Source organism: Cupressus sempervirens, chromosome 6, assembly GCF_028749045.1.
Source record: "Cupressus sempervirens isolate cs-2001-9-10 chromosome 6, ASM2874904v1, whole genome shotgun sequence".
Classification (NCBI taxonomy): Eukaryota; Viridiplantae; Streptophyta; class Pinopsida; order Cupressales; family Cupressaceae; genus Cupressus; species Cupressus sempervirens.
The window spans coordinates 565,164,510-565,187,666 of record NC_143123.1 but is presented as its reverse complement, the minus strand read 5'-3'; positions in this window follow the sequence as shown (position 1 = coordinate 565,187,666).

Sequence of the window (23,157 nt, the reverse complement as noted above, 5' to 3'; positions counted from 1 at the left end):
GTAGGAGTCATCCTATGAGTAGCCTTGTTAGGAAAACTAGCTCTAGGGACTAAATTTGTTTTATGGTTGATTTGCCTTATTGGTAGCAACCCTTCTAGAACATTATCTGAGATGACATCTCCATACTCATTTAATAGACTTGAAACTTCAAGTGGAACTTCACTACTACCTTCCTTATCCTTTTTAGGAATTAAAGCATAACACATATGCTAATGTTTCATGCCATCTAGAAATTTTCTTCCATCAACAAGACATACCCTTGCACTACTACATATATTTTCACCCTTCTTTATCAAGGGCTTCAATTTGTGGAAAACTCGATCCTTTTTCAAAGAGTATGTATTTGCATGACATTCATTTACAACATGGCTATCAAACTACCATGGCCTTCCCAACAATAAATGGTAGACATCCATTGGGATGATGTCATAGAGAGCCTTGTCATGGTAACTCCCAATCTTGAACTTTACCAACATTGCTCACTAACTAGGACCTTATGATCATCGTGCACCCAAGAGATTTGATAGGGTTAGGTGTTTTTCTCCCTCTTGAGATTTAGCTTTGAGACCATCTCCTTTGACACCAAGTTGTCAGTGCTTCCACCATCAACAATCACATCACAAAATTTACCCTCATACTTGCACCTAGAACAAAACAAACTCCTCCTTTGTCTAGGTTTAGTCTCACCACTCAGTGAGACCCTTTCATTTACTATAACATCTCCTCCTTTGCATCCTCTAAATGTGATGACTATGCATCATCATGTACATGAGAAACCCTTTCTTGACTATCAAATCTCATATCTATCCTTCCTTGGCATTGAGGGCATTCATAGGCACAATGACCTTCTTTATTGTAATGAAAATAGGTACCATAGAAGCCTCCTCTTCTTGAACCTTGTTCATGTCCTCTACCTCTTCCTCTCTAAACTCCAAAGTTTTGACCACAAGAGCAGTTGAAACCCTCATTCTTCTAGTTTTAGCTAGTATCCACATCTTCCTTTCTCTTTTGGTTCTCATTTCGGCCTGCAAATGATTTGCCACCACCCCTTCCTCCTTGATTGTGCCCTCTTTGCCTTCCATCAACCTTTTTGTTTAGCTTCTCCTCAACTCAAAAGTAAAACTAGTATGCCTCTTCAATGCTAGTCATTCTAACTAGACTTAACTCCTCTTGAATGCTAGGTCTTAACCCGTTAAGGTAATAGGCAACCTTCTCCTCTCTTTTTTTCCACATGCCCTATCCTAATAAGGACTTAGTAAAATTCCTTTGTGTATTCCTGGATGGATTTTCCTATTTTCTTTAACCCTTACATCTTCTTGAATAAATCAAGCTCATAATCAATAGGATTTAATTACTTCTTTAGTTTGTCCACCATGCGATCCCATCTTGTGATTTTCTTCTTTCCTCTTCTATCTCTTTCCAACTGAATCTCTTGCCACCATATTTTGGCATGGCCATTCATTTTTTTCCTTTTCAAACTTAACCCTATCAAGGTCCCTAATATCCTCATACTCAAAATATTCCTCTGGCTCATCGATCTAGTTGATCAACTCATCTGGGTTTAGATTTCCAAAAAACATGCCGACATAAATTTTTGGTCATTTTCCCAACTTGGCAATGGCCATAAAAAGCTTCTTCTCTGCCTGGTTTAAGACTTCATTTGTTTCCCCTTCTTACCCAATATTTCCCTCTTCTTAATTTTCCTCCTTACTTCCATCACCAATGATAATATTCATCCCTCTATGGATCTTCTCTTGCAATGCTTGAACTTTTCTCTTGAGGGCTCTAACCTTAGGAGGGATAACTTAGGAAAACCTACTCTGATACCACTTGATAAATGCACAATCCAAGACCAAAATGAACACAAAAGGAAAAGGGGAATATTATTATCAGAATTTATATGCTATTACATTCAATACAACAAAAATAGACTCCATGACATGCCTTATGCTCTTACAATGTTATCAAATTCTAGAGAAAACCCTTCTCATAGTACCTTCTCCCAAACTCCACCAAAAATTGTCTTTACAATGCTAGAAGTGACCTTAAGTAACCTAAATTAGGTTTAGGGTTAGGAATAAATTTTAGAATATGAAATTTGGCATCCACTATAGAAACAAAAGGTTCTAGAAAACATGTCAAAATTTGATGTAAAATTAGAAGAATCTAAAAATGGTAGTCCAACTTCCAAGAGGCATAACTTTTGATCTGGGACTGTAATTGATGAACCATTTACATTTTTGGAAAGCTCTCCAAGTGCTCTATAGCCCTATGGAAGATCTTAGCTCATACCCCATTTTTAGGGCTCATAAAATTCCATTTAGTGCCTCAAATATTACTTTGAAATACTCTTAGGGGGTCTCTAGGAAACTTAAAATTGTAATAATGTTTAAACCATAGAGCCTTTAGACTTGATTCTTTTATTGGAGTGCTTTAACTTAAAATTACAATCATCTCTCCAACTTACACCCTCTAACTCATCATAATTATTTCTCAATTACAAAATAACCTATTTTCTACATTGGCACATATCCCAAGGTGCTAAAAAACTCTAACCTAGAAAACCAATAGTGGAACTATGAGAGTTGGAATTTCTATTTGATCCAAATGGGTATCCAAAATTGAAAAAACATTAAACAAAAACTAACACTAAGCATATTTTTGGGTGGTACAAGATTTCCCTTACACCACTAGATGCTCCTACATCAGAAAAAATATCATTAAAGTGCTCACATGGAATATGTTGATCATAATCTTCATCAAACAACTCATTAGAGTGAACGTTGAACTCATCATTACAAGATTCATTAGCACATAAGGAAAACTTAGAATCAGATTTACAATCTCTAGTCTTTTCCACTTCATCATATGAATAATCCAAAACAACTTTAGTATTATCAACATGATAAGAATTTGAAATAGTATGAAATTTCTCATTAGTAGTATTCTCCAGCTAAGACAAGTCATCATGTGTATTGACACATGAGCCATTATCATATACACCTCCAAAACTTGAAAAAGAATGCTATGATTTTATATCACTTTAAGCATCAAACTTTTAGGAAAGGACTTCATCTTGAGAGGAAACATAACAAGGGATAGCTAGATCATTTAGAGAAACATTTGCATACCTTTCAAGATCATGAGAAAATAGTTCTAAAATTTCATCAACACTCAACAAGACTTCATCAAAAGTTTTTTCTCCTTGGCTATGATCATAATATGGCTAATTTGAAAAACTTATAGCAGTAGTACCACTAGTATAATAATATGAAAAATTAGAATCATTACTACAATAAATTTCCTCTTTTTTGCACAATACCTCTTAATTAAGTGTTTCATTTTCCTTTTCATCAAAAGAAAAGTTATTTAGCTTATTGTTAGAACTTTCTTTTTTTTTATACATACTATCACATGATTCATTTTTAGTCATGTATCCATCTTTATCTTGCTAAGTGAAATTATCTAATTCAGTGGATCTAGAACCCATCTCTTCACACTTGAAAGACAAGTTATCATTATCTATGGATTCACTACATTCACTATTATCTTCAACACATTTACTTTTTGTATTAGAGGATTTAGTACAAAATTCATTGCTACATAAATCACTCTCAACTTTCTTAAAAAGATCTTCAACATGAAAAATCTTTTGTATTCTCAAATTTGTTGGTCAATTAACTAAATTAGGCATAAAGACATCTAGGAGGACAATAGGCCATGAAGACTCCTTAAGTCTTAAAGACAAGTGAAACTCCATGAGTTCTAATTTAAACTTTACATAAATTAGATCATCTCTTAGACCTTGGATACTTCCTACTGCATTCCTTATGAAACTTACAATCTTAATGTGGATTTTGGTTTTCAACATAGCAATATTTTCAATCACACTTTCATAGCTTGATAGACTAACCTTAAATATAAGATTTGATTCCATTCTGAAATGAAAACTCTACCTCTTTCTCCTAGTGTTGATAATCAATGAATAGAGACAACCATTTTTCTTTATTTAACTTTCATGAAAGGAAAATTCATGAAAAGAAAAATACCTTAAGTGCTGATGTTGAAATTTAATTTGCTGATTTCTAGCATGGGTGTAATCATGAACTTCTTCACACCATTAATAAAACCATGTAGGTTTGTCACCTCCTTGAAGTGGAAAAATGAGATCACTTCCATGTTTCACTTTCTAACATCCAAATCCTTAAAAATATAGATGCATACAACACTGAAAACTACAAATCAAGAATTGATAACTTCTTATCCAAGAACTATTGTCAATAGCTTCAGATATGCCCACACATTCTAAAATTTCTTTAGATTTTTTAACATGAAATCAAATAAGATATTGGTATAGAGATACAAAGTCTCAACTTAGACTTGTGAGAAAAAAAAAAAAAAAATTGTCACTTGACAAATCTAGACCAGACTTTCATTTTATGGAAAATAATCAAATTATCAAACCACTCTTGGAGATTTATAAATTTTGAAAAGAGAAAAAATACTATTGTTCACTCTTGAATCTAAAATTTTACAACACTTTGAAACATTGCCCAACTAAATTAATTGATGTTAAACTCTCTTAGTAACAATGTAATTTACAATCAACCCTCAAAGCTAATGTTGTCCTAGACAAGACATCTCTTGGGATGCATGATTTTGAGTAAGAGACTTCAAAGAACATTAAAAAAAATTACTACTTCAACTTGTTTCATGCACTTCTTTCTATTTTAATGAATATGTTTTAGATTCTCAAAGTTTTTGTATTATATATATTCAATACAATCCCTAGTGAAGTTGCCATTTTGTTAGTATTTTGAAATGTCAAGTTTCAAAAACCTAAAGATGAGAATAGAATACATCTAGGGGAAACTAATTCCCATCTACAACATACCCATTCAAACATTGGGTCCAACTATAAGGCTATACTCCTTCTTCTTTAGGCTCTACAAGATCTAGGTGGGTGAACCTCAGATTCTTCAATGCTACTAGTTTCAAAGCATACAAATGAATCTTATAAAGCATATTAAAATTCATAAATCTTCTATTCTTGTGAAAACAACATAGACATGAAATAACTAGTAACATGACCTATGAACTAGATAAGATAAGTGAGTAGAACTCTTTTAAATTATTCAAGAAAAAAGGAAAAGGATATTGATTAATGTGTTGAATATCAACAAAACCAAAGTATGAACAATAAAATTCATAGATCTTGTAGCTAATTAGTACCTTATCTATTGGAAAATTTCACAAATCACTGACACAATCCTTGAAAATCATTGATACATCCAGATCTATCCATCCACCTTGTGAACTAGACATCTGCATCATTTCTGAATCTCATACTTGACCTATCCCTTCATGAAATTTGCAACCCTATGATGATAAAATAAGTATTTACACCACTCCTTGAATCACAAGAAAAATATATCCACATATACAACCCAAAATAAGATGCAACTAGTTGTGTGCTCTTTTCTCACAAACCAAAGAAGATTGCAAACGACATAAACAAGAAACAAAATTCATATTGAAGATAAATGTGCTGCTAAATTTTTATTCATTTTCTTGAAAAAAATACATAAAGGATGCATGAAATTAACTTGGAAGAAACTCAATATATTAGGACTATCTTTGTAATTCAATAATTGTTGTTCATTACAAGATAAATTTTGGGCATGAATGGTGGGATTAAAACTAGAGCTTTGCTCAATAGTCTAAAAACAACCAACCATCAACAAGCCTAGAGAAAGAGAAGAGAAGAGATTAAGAAGACATGAAGAGTTCCCATATCAAATCTAATTCTTCCATTTGTCCACTTGAAAAACCTCCACCTTTTCATGAAGAACTTCTCTCTACCCTCTTTTTGTAACTAAAATTAAAATCTTATCCTTGCTATTGAAGAATACTCTAAAAATATCTCTAGAATGATGGAAACATGCAACTGATTTGCAAGAAGATGCCAGATCTAATTTTAAAAAAGGGCCAAAACACCCACCAAATGACTTTAGAGGAAATATGTAACTTTCAAAAACATTTTCTCCATCTATGGTGCCAAAAAAATCCAATGTCTGATCCTTAACCAAATGTAATGCTTCATCATGAAAATTGTTCATTCTACTAAGAATGGCCCCCATTTTACAAATATTCTTATATCCCTTATTGGTGAATACCTGTGCATTTTCTAACTACATATCTAGAAAGCTTATCTTCTCTAAACTCCAATGGTATACTGCACTTTATTTTTATGATAAAAATGGCCCCTCTAGTACTCATTTGAAAATTTATTCCCCAGCTCATATTTAGAGCATTTAAATGAAAATTTAAAATCTGAAAAAGTTTGAAATATGGAATATTTCAAAATAATTTAAATTTTTCAACTCATGGTTGCACATGACATTATGAAGGAAAAATAATAAAATTAATTTTTATCATTTCTTAATTTTCCCCCTTATCTCTAAATTTGGGTCGAACCTGGTTGACAACTTGGGCACCATGTGTTAGCATGTGATTCATCCACTTCTCTCTATCATTGGCATCTCCCTACACTTATGGGTGCCCCACCATGTCACTGCCACATGGCATCATTTGATTCACCAAATCTATCACCACTTCCACCCAAGCTAGTGCTATGTGTCACCTCCTTCTGAGTTTGCACCCTTAACTCTTAATAACACCTTAAAATTGGTAGTCATTCAAAACAAGCCTTTCACATGATCAAGACTCAACTTTCCTATTTGTGGTTAACCCTTATGATGATGTGACTATGCAGTTTGTGTTGTGGCTATGTGATTGATCACCACGTGGCATCTAAGATGACATCATCACCTTTATCCATAGTAGGGCCCTCACACATGAGCCTTGCCTCAAGAGAGGTGTGTCCTTTTAGACACTTAAATAGAGTGTGATATATGGCATATAAAGGTTAGAATAACCCATAATGGTAACAATGTGGGATTAAATTTTTAAATGCCCTTATAGACTTTAGAACATATTTCCAGTTCATCATTGGTGAAGTAAAGAACAATAGTTCATCAGGTGGTTCCATTCAAATTAGAAGTTGTTTCAAGAATAATATCAAACCCATCATGTAGATATTGTTGATTTTCCACAAGCTCCCATTATTTCATTTATGATGGAGTGGTCAAAACCCATGACATCATTGACACTACAAAGACCTTTCCACAAGTCTAGAAGGTACACAACACAACCAGATATGGTCTCTTTAAATGACATGATAGATGCAATTTTAGATAGAAATGGAGCCAACAGAGTTCTTTCATTCCTTAATTATTTGGATTCCTCCTTAATTGTATTCACAATATATCAAGTCAACAACATCATGATTTTATTTTTCGTTACCCTACTAGAGAAGTCTTGTTCTACATGAGAAAGAAGTATTTACAGCCAGTTCTTTCAAAAAGAAAATCAGATGTTCAATTAAAATTACACCCTTCTATCCATGCATTCATCTAATCCATCCATTTCCAGTAGTGATACATCAATATTTTGTGAGCATGTAGTGGAAAGAGCTCAATGTTGGGTAGTGTCTTCGTAGCATCTTTGGATCTCAAACTAGATTAGCAATCTCTTATGTAGGCTTTACATAAGCTGAGGATATCTAAAAGAAGTTGGTCATTTACTTTTATTTTACCTACTTATTCATTATCCCATCCACATGAACTATGGTCTACATGAGAGAGAACAACATATAACTTTGACATAATAGTGGACACATCCATCTCAACATCACTCCCACCCCTATGTGGAAATTTCTCTATTATGCAACCAAATCCTCATGCTATGGAGTTGGTCTCATTTAGATATGCTCCTATTTTCCCTTTACAAAGTTGTGGCTTCCTCACAAAAAAATTTTGGATACCTCTTTGAGAATATGCTCCTTAGGTTTTCATTTGCATAGATGCATCAAACATAAAACACATCCCCTCATCAAGTATAAGCCTTGGTCAATTTTTTTTTTTTTTAATGTATAAGTCCACTCCAATTGATAGGGTGAATTACACACTTCACATCCTCACAAAATGCATCAAAATCCAGCTTTTTTCAAAAAAATGTTGATTAGTATCTAATATAAGGCAAGCCTGATGAATTTCAAAAGAATGTAAAGATAATGTAAATCATTGAGATGTCTTCTTCAACCATTATCTTCATGTTCCTTTAGATCATAATGCTCCAAAAATTCATTTTCTAATATATGTGACATATTTTCTCAATCATGATGAAAAGTAAAGCACTTTATAGCATTACTTAGGCCCCAAAGTGGGCAAAGCTAAAAAGAAATTCAAATTGAAATGTGAATTTCATGCCAAGGGTTCCTTTGACTAGCTTTAAAAACTAACAGAACCACCTGACCAAGTCCCAAAAATTGACACACTAATTCTTTACTCCACATTCTTAGACTTTGTTAGATTTCATCTCATGATGACATCTAGGTCAAAACATATTGATTGTTGATATTACTTGAAACTACCTACAAACAAACATGTTAGAAAAAAAAAAATATTTGATTTTAGCTTTGAAAATAGGTCAATCTGATAACTGAGGGTTTGAAAATTAGGGCATTAGTTCAGTATCATGAGGAGATTATAAATATGTGATTAGAGCTAATGGTGAATAACTAGGAAAATTTGGTAAGCGATCAAAGTGGGTTGCTCAAATTTGCAGAATTGAGAACACTAGCAGGATATTGATTTTTGCAAATGGAATGGACCTCAAAAAGTGTGCAAAAAAAATTGTCAAGACTTGAAAGAAAAAATACTTAAGTAATTTTTATGGTAGAACACCATGGTATAATCCATTTGGTATCATATATCACATATTTAGAGTTATGACATCCCTAATAGTGCTACTGATCAATCTGCACTTTAGGACACTGGTAAAACTTTACAAATTACATTTGGAATTGTGTTTAAAAATTGATCAAATGGATTCATCATTGGTTCAAATTTGGAACATAGCAAGTATCTGAGCTTTATAGTGTAATGCAAAAAGAATTTTCACATTTTAGTCAACTAGGTCAATGTTATAATTGGTTGAATAGGGCCTCCCAAAATTATGAACAATATGCATTAGAATGACAACAACAAACAACCAAAGTTTAGGGATTCAAAATCTAATTGAAACATATCAAAATGACTTGAAAACTAAAATATAGGTTCTCTTTAATCATACTAAACACTCCCAAAGTGGAGAGTCATGAAACATAATGGGGTGCAAGATATTCAATATCAAACTAGGCTTGTTATCATTGTTTAACACAAGTAAAAATGTAGATCCAAATCATGCTCAGAATGAAACTTCATAGAATGAATGAGAATGAAAATTTATTATTATGGGACTCATGGATATATTAAATTCAAGATGTTAGAAACTTAAAACACATCATAGGACTCAAAAGAAAAGCTAGGTACACATGCATTAAATGCACTTATAGGGGCTCAAGTTGACTCACAATCTGAGAATGGTACTCAAAATGAGAATGCAATTTGAGTCCCATCAGATGTTAAGTGATGTAGAAGCATCTTGCTTCAGAAAAAAAACTAGAGGAGAGAGAAAGTGACAAAAATTATAGGTAAAATAATTTAAAAAATAAAAAAAGGGAAAAAAGGAGAAAAAATAAATTTCTATTTTTGAGGTGCATAGCTGGCATAAATAAAAAATATAGAAATGGTTGTCATTCCATTTATTGACATGTGAAGGTCAAATTCTAGAAGTTTGTGTACATTTCCTTAAATCACATGAATGTAATATTTGTTGGGCCACATGGTTATGCTTGGTTGTATTTGGGTGGGAGTTAAGTATTTTTTATAAGGTATTTATATTTACCTTTTATCCCACATTGGTTGTGTTTGTAACATTTGGGGTGGTAAGTGCCTATTTAAGCAAGGCATGTGAGCATTTGTAATCAAGCTTAAAGGTGTGATCTCTTCCTAGTAGAAGCTTGGGGAGAAGGAGGAAGTGAGGAGTGAGTTTTTTTTACCCTATGGATAGAGCACCAAATGTGAAGTAGTTTACAGTAGGATTGTGGTAGAGTTGCAAGTTTGTGGGAAGGGCTAGTGGTTGCAGTTTAGAAATAAGGACATTGCTTGGTGGGCTTACGAGCACAAGTTTAGATTTTTCTTGGATTTTTCTACCAAAGTGTAGATCTAGATTAGCTAGTGTATGGGTTGGATCTTGAGGGATCTTGCAGAACTGTTATTGTAATTTCTTTATATTTGGCCATAACCAAGAAGGCCTTACAGCCCAAAACATTGCATGTAATAGTTATTTTATGAATAAAGAGTGGTTATTTGATATCAAATCTTGAATTTTTATTGTGTTTCCACTGTGTGGTTATTTTTTGGGGGCTAGGAAATCTCCTTTGTGGATTCTCCTACCCTACTCTACATTAGGTGGTATCAGAGTGAAGGTTGTTACTAAGCATGTAGATAGATCACCAAACTTGAGGTAGTTTGCACCAAGTCTTGGGTGGGGAAGTAGATCTAATTTGATCTTGATCTAGTGGTAGATTTTCTTTTTGGAGTCCTAGATCTCTTGGTTGTGAGGTGGCAGATCATTGTTTTGACTTTCAATTGTAGAGGGCTTGCAGATGGATCAATAGATACAAAGATGGAAGATTGATCTTGTCAAGGCATAATCATAGAGAGTTTGTAGATTACAGATCTATATTCTTGGACTTGTGATTTAGTTCCTAATTTTTCATGTGAGGTGGTAGGTTGTGATCTAAATTGAAAATAATTTAGTTTTGTCACAAGGAGCATAGGAAGGATTTGTTGTTAAGGGTTTACAAAGATCTTGGGAGATGGCTCTAAGAGGATTGGACCTTGAGATGATTGTGAATCTCCATGATGTGGTGGAGAGGAATTTTTCTAAGATGTTTTCTTAGTTTAAAGCTAGTTTGGATGATCGAGCTAAGGAGGTGGTTGCTTAGTTCAGATAATTGAGATAAGGACAAGATGAGGAAGGCTTTTTGTAGATGTTTGTGGAGATGGATTCTACCAATCTAGAAGAGAGTTATCCATCCAGTTAGAAGACTTGTCTAAGAGACAAGATGGAATCGCAAGGTTGACATGGAAGAGATTGGTTTTGTTGATCAGTTTGTGGAGCCTAATATAGTAACCTATAGAGAAACTTGAGGTTATTGTTGAGGATATTCTTAACCTTGTTGATGTTGGGATGGAGATTGGTTTTCATGATCAGTTAGTTGATGAATCTGACATGGATATTGTAGAGTACTTGGCCATGGATGATCTAGTTGTTGTTGGTGGTGACTTGTATGTTGCAGAGCATCTTTTTGTGAGCAATGAGATTGTTGTTGTTGAGTGTTTGGAATCTATTGATGGAGATCTAAATATTGTTGGTAATATGTAGTATGTTGTTGCTGGTGTGGATTCACTAGTTTCTAATATGGACGAGGGTTTGCTAATGAAGTATTATGTTCAGTTTGTTCCTACAAGTGAGCATGCTGATTGGATGGTTGATATAATGGTGTTTGATAGAGTGATGCAAATGTGGATGATTTGCATGTTGGTTTTCTTGTCCATGTTGAGGCAGAAACCTTTGGTGAAGATGAAGATTGTTGAGGATCTTTCTTTTGACATCAAAGTATGGGACATACTTTTTTAATCTACCTAGGGTGTCTAATGCAAGAGCATATTGCTTCAGAAAAAAAAATACTAGAAGAGAGATAAAGTGAAAAAAATTAGAGGTAAAATAATTGAAAATTTGAAAAAGGGAAGAAAGGAGAAAAAATAAATTTCTATTTTTGAGGTGCATAGGTGGAATAAAAATAAAAAGACATGGTTGTTATTCCATTTATTGAGGTATGAAGGTGGAATTCTAGAAGTTTGTGTACATTGCCTTAAATCATGTATTTAATATTTGTTGGGCCACATGGTGGTGCTTAGTTGTATTTGGGTGGGAATTAAATATCTATTTTAAGGTATTTTTATTTTCTTTTTATCCCACATTGGTTGTGTTTGTAACATATTGGGTGGTAAGTTCTTATTTAAGCAAGGCATATAAGCATTTGTAATCATGCTTGAAGGTATGATCTCTTCTTAGTGGAAGCTTGGAGAGAAGGAGGAAGCAAGGAGTGAGTTTTCCTAAGTCTATGGATAGATCACCAAATGTGAGGCATTTTACAATAGGATTGTGATAGAGTTGTGAGTTTGTGAGAAGGGCTAGTGGCTATGGTTTAGAAACAAAGAAATTCCTTGATGGGCTTACAAGAACAAGTTTAGAATTTCCTTGGACTTTTCTACTAGAGTGTGGATCTGGACCAGCTAGTGTATGGGTTTGATCTTGAGTGATCTTGCAAAACTATTATTGTAATTTCTTTATATTTGGCCATAATCGAGAAGGCCTTACAGCCTAGCACATTGCATGTAACAATTATTTTATCAATAAATAACCATGTTTGATATCAGATCTTGCATTGTTATTGTGTTTACATTCTGTGGTTATTTGTTGGGGGCTAGGACATCTCCTACCCTGCACTGCATCATTAAGCTTATAATTCAAGGACTCCATGTTCTAATACCATTTTTTAGAATATATAGTCCAACAATATAACTAAGAGGGAGGGAGAGGGGGGTGAATCAGCTATCTAACTATTATCAAAATTACCAACCTTAAACAAATTTAGCCATATGAGAAATATAATGAGAAACATCAACAATATACTCATACACAATAACAACAAATATGTTAACTAGGGAAAGCCTTGATTAGAGCGAAAATCCTGATGGGGTCACTAACCACAAGATGATGTACTAATATAAATATTCCTTGTTAGAGGATGGACCTTGCTAGGCATCTATAAAAATATTCAGCACATACTAGTCCTTGTTAGGAGACTTTGAATCTATATCAAGAGATTCCAACCTTCTTAGGAGTTTTGGAAGATGATTGGACGCATTGCCCAAACAACTTCAAGGGAAAGACCAATGAAACCATTTTCCAAATGATCTCTACATTATTCCTTGTAGAATAATATAAATGAATAGTACTTCCTTCCTCTATCCTATTAACCAAATCTTTGCTCCTTCTAATCTTGTAACCAAATTAAAAAACTTTCCTTCAATAATCCCTTAGATTGCTTATTCACATTTAGTAAACACTTTTCTCCTTTTTACACTTCATGCTTCATAGAATGATCACAACACATTACAAACAAGGAAAAAATCTTTCCTTTATACCATATCTTCAAAATAATTCCTTGAGTCATCCTTGAGGCTTTCCTAATTGATTATAATAAGATAATTAATTTATTTATAATTACAATAGCACTGGTGGCTCACAATCTATACAAAACTTCACACGTGTGATATAAAAATTGCACATCCACTGACATCATAATCCAAATGTCCTCTGTTAATTTCTAACTACACATCTCCTTATTACATCTCAGATGAAAGATATAATACAAACATCATAAACTACTTTCCAAGAACTTTGTCTCTATATTGCTCTCAATAAATCAAGCACAACTTTCATACATCTTCGACTTATATGATGTGCATTGAGCCACATCATCAAGACACCATATTGAACATTTCCATAACCATGCATCATCAAGTAAGAAAAACCTTGTCTATACTATGAAGATCTCTCTCTGCTACTTTGCCAGTCTTCATAGACTTACTACTATGTTGACATCAAAGAAAAACATACTCATGAATGCAACATATCAATATTCTTCAATACTTTGGATACTCCCCCAATGTAGTATAATCAACATTCATTCTAACTATATATATATATATATATAACAATGATTAAAAGTTTATATTATATTGATTATCTAATTACAAAATAGACATGTCCCATGAAGGGACATGTCTCTTCATCAATAATTATCTTTATATATATAATAGGTTACTACTATTTGGAAAACACATACCAAATATAGTGCTAGTGTTAGTACATTTGTAGTCATCCTTGGCATTTAATATGGTATCAAAGCTAGGTTTAATACATGTTGATATCATCATTTTAGTCGTCAAATCAATCTAATAGTCACCAAGAATCAGGATTCATGCTTGGCATCATCTCTATAAATAATGCATTGAGATTCTAATTTTGAGAATGGGCTCTACATATAGCTTTTGGATCATCGAGATAGATATAAACTCATTTGATTGCACTATGTGGGGTCTCTCAAATAATCATTGCTTCATTTCCATGACTTCTAGTGATAGAATTATTTCTGACACTACAACCAAGATAGTGAATGGCTACATGTACACAAGCATATTGCTTCCTGATATCTTCTAGATTTTACACCTCAAGTAGATAAAGTATGTCATCTAGATGACCATTCATCTACTATTTATTCATGTCTTTAATGCCAACATCTATGTTTTCCAGATTAGAATAGCAATTCCCACCTCTCGTAATTCTTGACAAATCTAATCTACTCTTAAATATGAGGAAGAGGAACATGAATCCTCCAATATTTGCATTAAAGCTTGATGAAGGGTTGTCCCCTTAAAACCATGAACTAATAATAGAAAGAAAGAAACAACATCAAATGTGAGAACAAAATATGGACTTCTTATTTGCACTACAAATGCAAAATTATAGAACTCACAAGTACAAAATTTTAACCCATATGGGCATCTTCAATACAAATAATCTACAAGACTAAGCTATGAACTACCACCTAGATTTGTTCTAGACAATATTTGGGTCTTTCTTAAATAGGTAATTTTATGCCACCTAGGAAGGTTCTAGACATTGAAACCTAATAACTAGGGCCAAAAGACCCTAAAAATACATATAGAGTTGGCCAAGTACATCTTTGACAATTATTTAGATATTTCAAGAAGCCCAACTTTGAAAGGCCATAACTCATGAACCACATGTTTGATTGGCTATTATAACCAATTTTTAGAAATGCCAGCTTCTGAACTACAAGCTCAAAACGAAACAAGCACCCTTCCATCTAGTTTTTAGACCTCAATCAGGCAATTTAAGTCCTCCAATGGTGAGCTTGAAATTTTTTTCGCAAATATTTCCATCAAAAATATGCAATAACTTCTTTGATACTTATATTTGGGAAATGAGATTTTTATGGTAGGCTTAAAACTCTAAAATGAACCTCCTTATAGAAAAGGAGAACATTTTGAGCTCATATGACAAAATTACTAACAATAGAAAGCTCCCATAAATAGTAACGACCTTGTCTACTAGTCATTATTAAAATAGAAAAGGCTGAAAATAAAATATTTTTGGGTGATGTAGGATTTCTCTTACACCCAGGGTAATTTGAGAAGTGACTCCATCATGTCTCAGGTGTTCAAAGGAAAACTAAGATGGTTAACCTCCTTCCTTGCTAGCCATGATGAATCCTCTACTAGCCTCCCTTTCCATTTGACTGGGTATTCTTCATAAGTTTTGTTCCTTGTACCTTTCCTAACATGACTATCTAGCATCTCCTCAATCTCCTTTGTAGCCAAACTAGTTGTTGGAATACTCCACTGCACTTTTGCAACTTTATCTCCATCACCTCCTTCATAATACTCTATCAAATCTAAAATATTAAATACTAGTGAAATATTCAATTCAGCAAGCAACTCCACTTCATAAGCATTTCAATAATTATGCCTTTTCACTATCTTGCCCACTCCAAATTTCTTCATCTTCAACTTATAATATGTACCCACTGGAAAATTCTCTTTTCTCAAATAAACCGTGACTTCATCTCTAATTTGAAATTCCTTATACCTCCTTTTCACATTTTCTTTATCTTTATACTATGTATTCATCTTTACGATGTGATTCTTCACCTCCTCATGGATGTTCTTCAAATGTTAGATAAATTCTTCTTCTTTATCCAACTATCTCAATTCGGAAGCATTTTTAGAACTACTCCCATATATGATTTAGAATGGTGATTTACCAGTATTCCTATTCATAGAATCATTTTATGCAAATTCTTCCTATGGTAAAATCATATTCCATCCTTTTGGCCTGTCTCCAACCAAACATCTTAGCAAGTTTTCTAAACTCTGTTTCACAACTTTTTTCTATCCATCAGTATGTGGATGATATGATGAACTAAGCTTCAAATTTTTCTTAAACTTCTTCCATAATGTACACCATAAATACCCTAAAAATTTGGTATATTGATTTGAAACTATACTCTTTAGTAGATCATGTAGTCTCACCACTTCTCTAGAAAACAACTTTGCCACATGAACATCATCACTAGTCTTCTTGCAAGGAATAAAATGTGCCATCTTTGAAAATCTATCAACCACCCAAAAAATAGAATCATGCCCACACTGAGTCCTCGATAATCCAAGAACAAAATCCATGCTGACATCCTCCCATGGCTTCTCTGATATAGGTAATGGATGATACAACCCTCTACTCTGCATTACTCCTTTTTCCATCTGGCATACTCTACAACTTTGTAAAAACTTCTTTACATATTTCTACAATTGTCGGTAGTAATAATTCTCAGCAACTAAAGCTATGGCTTTATCTTGGCCAAAATGTCCAACCAATCCTCCACTATGCTTCTCCTCGATGAGATTATCTCTCATTGAACTTCTAGGAATGCACAACTAGCTTCCTTTAAAAAACATACTATTCTAGATCATGAAATCCATCCACTTTGTCCTATCAAGTGTAATAGGTTTTATTCAAGCTTTCCACACTTCACAAAAATCAAGATCATCTAGATACAAAGTACTGAGTTCCTTGAATCCAACCACTTCTATTTGCATTTTGTCAGTAAAATATATCTTTTACTAAGAGCACCTACAACTCTATTAGTCTTTGCACTCATGTGTTTAAAAACAAATGTATAACTCTACAAAAACTCAACCCACTTCAAATGCCTTTGGTTCAATTTTCCTTGATTGTTTAAATATTGCAAAGCTTGATGATCAGTATACAAAAAATACTGCTTAGGAAGAAGATAGTGTCTCCACTTCTTCAATGGTTGAACTATACCATAAAATTTCTGATCATAAATGTAATATCTTATTTTGGCATAATTTAATTTCTTACTTAAGTAAGAAACAAGTCTACCTTCTTGGCTAATAATAGCTCCTATTGTAGTACCACTAGCATTATAGTCTACTTGAAACACCTTGTTAAAATTAGGAAGTGCTAAAATAGACTACTTATTAACTTTTTGTTTCAGTAGATTAAAACTCTCATCTGCTCCTGTAGTCCACTTAAAATATTTCCTATCCCCTCTCATTGTTTCAATTAAGGGTCCACAAAAACTACTAAAACCTCTTATAAACTTTCTATAAAAACTACCTAGTCCATGAAAAGATCTTACCTTTGTCACACTCCTTAGAGTAGGTCATTCAAGAATAGCCTTCACTTTCTCTGGGTTTATTTTTTGACCTCTACTACAACTAAAAATTCTAGGTACACCAACCCCTTCTTTACAAAAATCACTTCTTTATGTTTATCAACAAATTTTCTACCCTCAACTTATCAAACATGTTGCAGATATGAATCAAATGTTTTTCCAATGTCTTACTAAATATCAAAATATCATCTAGTAAGCTATTGGTCTAAATTTTTGTATGATAGAAATCCTTTGTCTAGATATAGAAAATTTAGATTGTACCCATTAATGGATAATAGGGTTTCTAGATAAGTCATCTGTTTGCTACCCTTTGAAATTTTTTGTGAAAACCCTACATTTCATTCCATTCATAATTTTTCGCGTGCAAAATGTTTGAATTTTCAAATTAGGCAAATATTATATTCCCTTTATATCTTCCTCACCCTGAGCTATGTTTCCTCTTAGATTCCCCAACTGTCTGATCTAATTAGATCTACCATTTTCATTACCTTGCTATGAAAACATGGGCACTCTTTGTGTATAGCGAGGTAGTGAGTGCCAGAAAGTTATAAGACAGGAACATAAAATGAAGACACGATAGTTGGAGAATTGTTTTCTGGATAATTTCTTAGTCATGTACACCTTGTAAGTACTATCAAAGCCGAAAAAGGGACCTAGTTAGAAATAGTTAGAATTCGGTGCCGAAATGAGGGTCTTTCTGATGCTTCACTACCTCGCTATCAAAAAATTTAAACATCTCACCATTAGCGAAGTAGTGAGGCACCATAAAATACAAGACATGGTCGCCTTAAAATTTATTGGTAACCATGATTTATCCATGTGGCGTGACTAGTAATAACTACTGTTGTCAGAGGTAGTTGATAGGAGCAATAAAGATTTGATAGGTCCTTGTATTTCACGGTGCCAAGATTTATTAAAGTTTTTGAAGCTCACTACCTCACTATCAAAAAATTCTAGCATCTCACCGTTAGTGAAGTAGCAAGGAACAGTAAAATCAATAGCCAGTGGGACCTCTTGTAATGTGGATGATGACTAGGACTAAAGTAAAGTCTTGTTGGGTGCCAGCAATGGAAAATCTCCTATGTCATCAATACTCTAGAACCATGCCCCATTGATCAAGTGTACAATAGATCATGATCATCAGAACAAAGAAGAATCAATAGTCCTTGCTCTCTCACTTTGAAAAGTTGCAAGTTGTTTAAGCTATGTGACATAGTGAGTATAGGGCCCACCACCTTTTAGGAAACTTTGCATAGTTTCTCCATCTTTGATTTAATCTCAGATCAATGGCTGTCGATGTCTCACCATGAAGAGTTGCTAGGGGGATACGTATAGCGAGATAGCGAATAAGGGCCCACCACTATCTTTCTAAGCAATATAGTAACATATCATCTGCAAGATCAAGATTAGATTGATGGCTGCCGCTACTTCACTATGGCAAGGTGCTCTTTCTTTATGTCTAGTGAAGTAGCAACTTGCTGACATGTGTCCTCAGTCGCTAGTGGGTCCAGATAGAAGTGCCATCAAGGAAAGAGCTATGTACATGGGTAATTTTCATTGGATCGATTGACCAACTTGTCAAGTGCAATGCCTAGTTTTCTTTCTCCATATCCCATAATCATAGGATTTTTAAAGATCGATGGCATAGATTTAAACATAGAATATTGCGCCACTCTGTGTATTAATTAGACATGAAAGCTTCACATGTGAGGAAAAATAAAGTATAATATAGAAGATTTCATTAGTTATAGCTTAGGCGAGAAAAGATTTTGAGCTATTCCTAAGAAGAAGCAATTACTAAAGAAAATCGTGCTGGAGTTTGGAAAGCTTGTAAAGTAGTTTGTTTATGGAAAAAAATCTGTAGGAATGCAGAGGAAAATGAGGACAGAATTCAAGTAAGTAAATCTATTGTAATCTCTCTAGGTGTTTCATTTCTATAAAGCATAATCAAAGATGCCTCCAAAGAAGGGATTTTCAAGTCAAGTAAATTATTTGGATAGAAATGTACATGACGACTTGCTCGATTTGCTGCCTGATTCTACTGTAGAGATAATGCAAGTTAAAAAGTTGACCTCATTAAACCCTAGGTTGAGGATAGCTGATGGAATGTATGATAAGGGTAATTGGGTCTAGGATGCTCAAACCTTGCAAACTAGTTTGAATTTGTTCAAGAAATGGTTTGCAAAAAGGAAATTGTATCCCCCACATGCCAATATATGGAATTTCCACTTGGGAAAGCTAGTTGATCCTAGTGTGTTTATGGATTATGACCTCCTTGAGGCTGTGGCAAAGAGTTATGATCAAGCCACTAAGATAGTGAGAAGAATAGATGCTGAAGTTTTAATCACCATCAGTATAGAAGAGATTAGGGATGTTTTTCATTTGGGACTTCTCACTAGGTATCATGTGCCCATTGATTTGACAGAATTAGAAAAAGAATATATGTCAAAGAAGGACATAGTTAGACAAGGTGTACTAAAGGCCCACATTGGAAAAATTGGAACCCTATCAAAAATAACATCATCCTCTAAAGAACCTTTCAAGAAATCATGCTTCAATGCTAGGGCAGTAGAGATATATAGGACCCTGTGCAGAGTTTTTGGAGAGAGTGAAGAAGACTTTATCCTTGTGAGTGTTATGTATATGATCACTCAAATATCCTCATTTGATGTGGAAATAATTTTTGATTTTTCTTCTTATCTGGCTGATGAGATTCACAGTGGATTGGTGGGGATTGCAAAGGGTAAGGTTGAAAAGGTTTGGAGCCAATATTCCCTATTAATGCACATGTTTTTGTTTAAGGGGGCTACATACTTTGTTAAAGAAATGGTTCAAAATAAAGAACAAGAGGGGGAAGCATTGCCAGTTCAATTATGGAATGCAGATATGACTAGAGAGGCAGAAAATGCTGGTTTTATTAGACTTGACAAGCAGTTTGCCTCCAAACTAAGATGCCTCATATTGAGTGACAATCCTAGAATTCCTAAGGCACTAATGCACCTTGTTAGGCCTATGGACAAACCCCATAGTCTGAAAGTTTCACATAATTGGGAAGATATCATCCCATATTTAGTTTCAACTATCATCAAAGTTTATGGATTCAAAGGGACACCCCATGTACTACCTTACCAAGTCCCCTTAAAGTTAGGAGTGGCTGAATTTTTGTGGTAGTTGGGAGGAGTGGAAGAAGCCTTTTTGCACAAAAGGGGAATAGGATCAATTTTTCCCACCTGCACAGTGGCCCACCAGTTTGTAATAACCAAGGAAGGGTGGGTCTTCCTCTACAAGTTTTTGGATCAGTATAAAATGGTAGTATCCCACTCTCATTTTTGTGATGCAGAAGATTTCTTTAATTTTTCTATTAGGCATAGAATCAAGCTTTGTCTAGTTCATCATGAATTTTATTTCCCTAAAGATGTAATAAGGAATGAGTACTCTCTACAGGAGCAAGAAACAAAGAAAGAAAAATGGAGAGTCTATTCAAAAGTTTTTGATTTTATTAATTGTTTTGACAAATGTTACAGTCCTCTTAGTAATGTTGCAACTACTGCAAATAGAATGAATAAGCTTTTGAGTACATTCCTCAAGATAATGGAGGTAATGAATGAGAAGAAGCAACATTTCATTGATTCTTTTCTAGAAAAAGCCAAGGAAATGATGAGAAGATTGGGTTTCACTCCCAATATAGGGGCAGGCCCACTGGTTGTGCAAAGGAGGATAGGATATACTATCATTTAGGATCAAAGGCCCATTGTGAATAAAGGAAAACAGAGAGTTGAATCTACTAGTGCTGTTTTTGAAGACAGGCCACCTGAACCCTCTCCTAAGAGAAGAAAGATAATAAGGGAAGAGCAACCACATGATGAAAGTTAGTCACCCTCCGAAACCCCTATGAGAATTGAGGAGGAGTAGCTCACTGATGAGAAAATTAAACAAATTGGATCACAAGGGGGAGTCTTTGTTACCCAGGCAGAGATTAATGAAGGGAACCCCCAGGAGTATCCTGTGCCAAGTTTTGAGTTAACTGTAGCAGGTTTCAAGGGAAGGGAATTAGACCCTGTTCTAGAACAAGCCAATCATTAATTTTTGTCTGATGACAGTTTTGGAAAATCTAGGGCTTTCCATCAGTTTTCTTGGAGGGCAAACATGCACAATTTTGAGGAAAGATGTAAAAATATGAAAGCAAGACATCCAACAATGGATGAAGCCTCCATTCAGGATCAAATAAAGGAAAAAATGATACAAGAGTTCCAGAATATAACCCTTGAAGAGGGGAGACAGATGGTAAAGGTTTCAAATATTTTATTATTGCCCAATTGGGACATTGTTGATGCCTTGATTTTTAATTTTGTGTCAAATAGTTTGGGATTGCAAGATCCAGATTAAAAGGAGTTCTTGGGAACTACATTCAGTAATGACCAAGCTGCTCTAGTTATGTGGTCATTAAGATGAGGATTCAGGGCTACTCCATCATAGCCTGATGATTCAGGACTAATAGGGAATATCATTGTGAGGAGAGTTGTTGATACTTCACATCTATAGGTAGCCCACATGTATGTGGATTATTCTCAATTTGTCTCGGCTACTATAGAAAGGGAAGAAAAGGAAATGACTAAGCTACAGAGAAAGTATGAAATAGTGGTAGATGCCTACAATAAAGAGGTGAAAAAGAGAATTGAGCTTGAGAACAAGCTATTGGGAAGATCCACTAGGCCAAGAATAACATACCCTCGCCCCCCAATTGAACCCTTCAAATCCACCCCCTTCATAGAAATATTAGATACACCCCAAAAGCCATAGTACTACACTGTTGAGGATTTTGAAGAAGAAAAAGGTAAAATGTGGGCCTTATATGTAGAATTGGAATCCAAATATGAAGATAAACTAAGAAAATCTCTCACTATTTGGGGGACAAAGTTGAATGGCCGGTAATTTATGATCAATTGGCCAGGGTGATCAGTATTTGGGAGGATTTGAAAGCCAATGATGAGGCTCTAATGTCTATTGTGAATAAATGGGTAAGAAGGGAGAAAGAAATAACATTTTTATGTTTCTCTATTATAGATAATTCTTTTGATCAAATTGAAAAAACATTTGATATTGTTTTTGATCTTGCTGATTTTGATAATAAAAGGATTCATTTACAAAAAATAATAGTAGGCTACTTGAACAAGTTCAAGAGCCAAAAATTTAGTTTGTTTCCTCGTGCCCTAGATAAAAAGAATAATTTGAAAAGCAAAGATGAATGGGCAAAGGAACTTGATGATTTATTCTATTTAAGAATGAATCAAGTCATTAATGAAATAGGGCATGCATTGTGGGCTACCACAACAGAAGAAATGGTGAAGGCCCAAATATTCTTTGATTCTTTAAAACAAGAATTCTTTGCCATTAATAATGAAGCTAAATATGTGCTGGAAAGCCAGAGGGATATTTTACAATTCAATTGGCCATATGACACATTATTTGACAAGTGGATGGTAGAAATGGCTCTTGGTGAATAGTTTGATTAAGGTTTAAATGACAGTGATGAGGTGCAAGGTGAGGAATTCTAAATCATTGATAACATCACTACTCACGCCCAACTAGAAGAAGAAGACAAGAATAATCTATCACTTTTAGTTGCAGACCCAAGACCACAAGATGCTTATACAACTAAAGAAAGGGAAAAGGTAGATGTTGTTCCTACCATATAGGAAAAAGGTAGTGAAGACCCACAGGTGGAGATTAATGTGCCATTGTTAGAACAAAATTCATCATTGGCTAATTTGGCAGTTGCATACAAAGAGGGATCA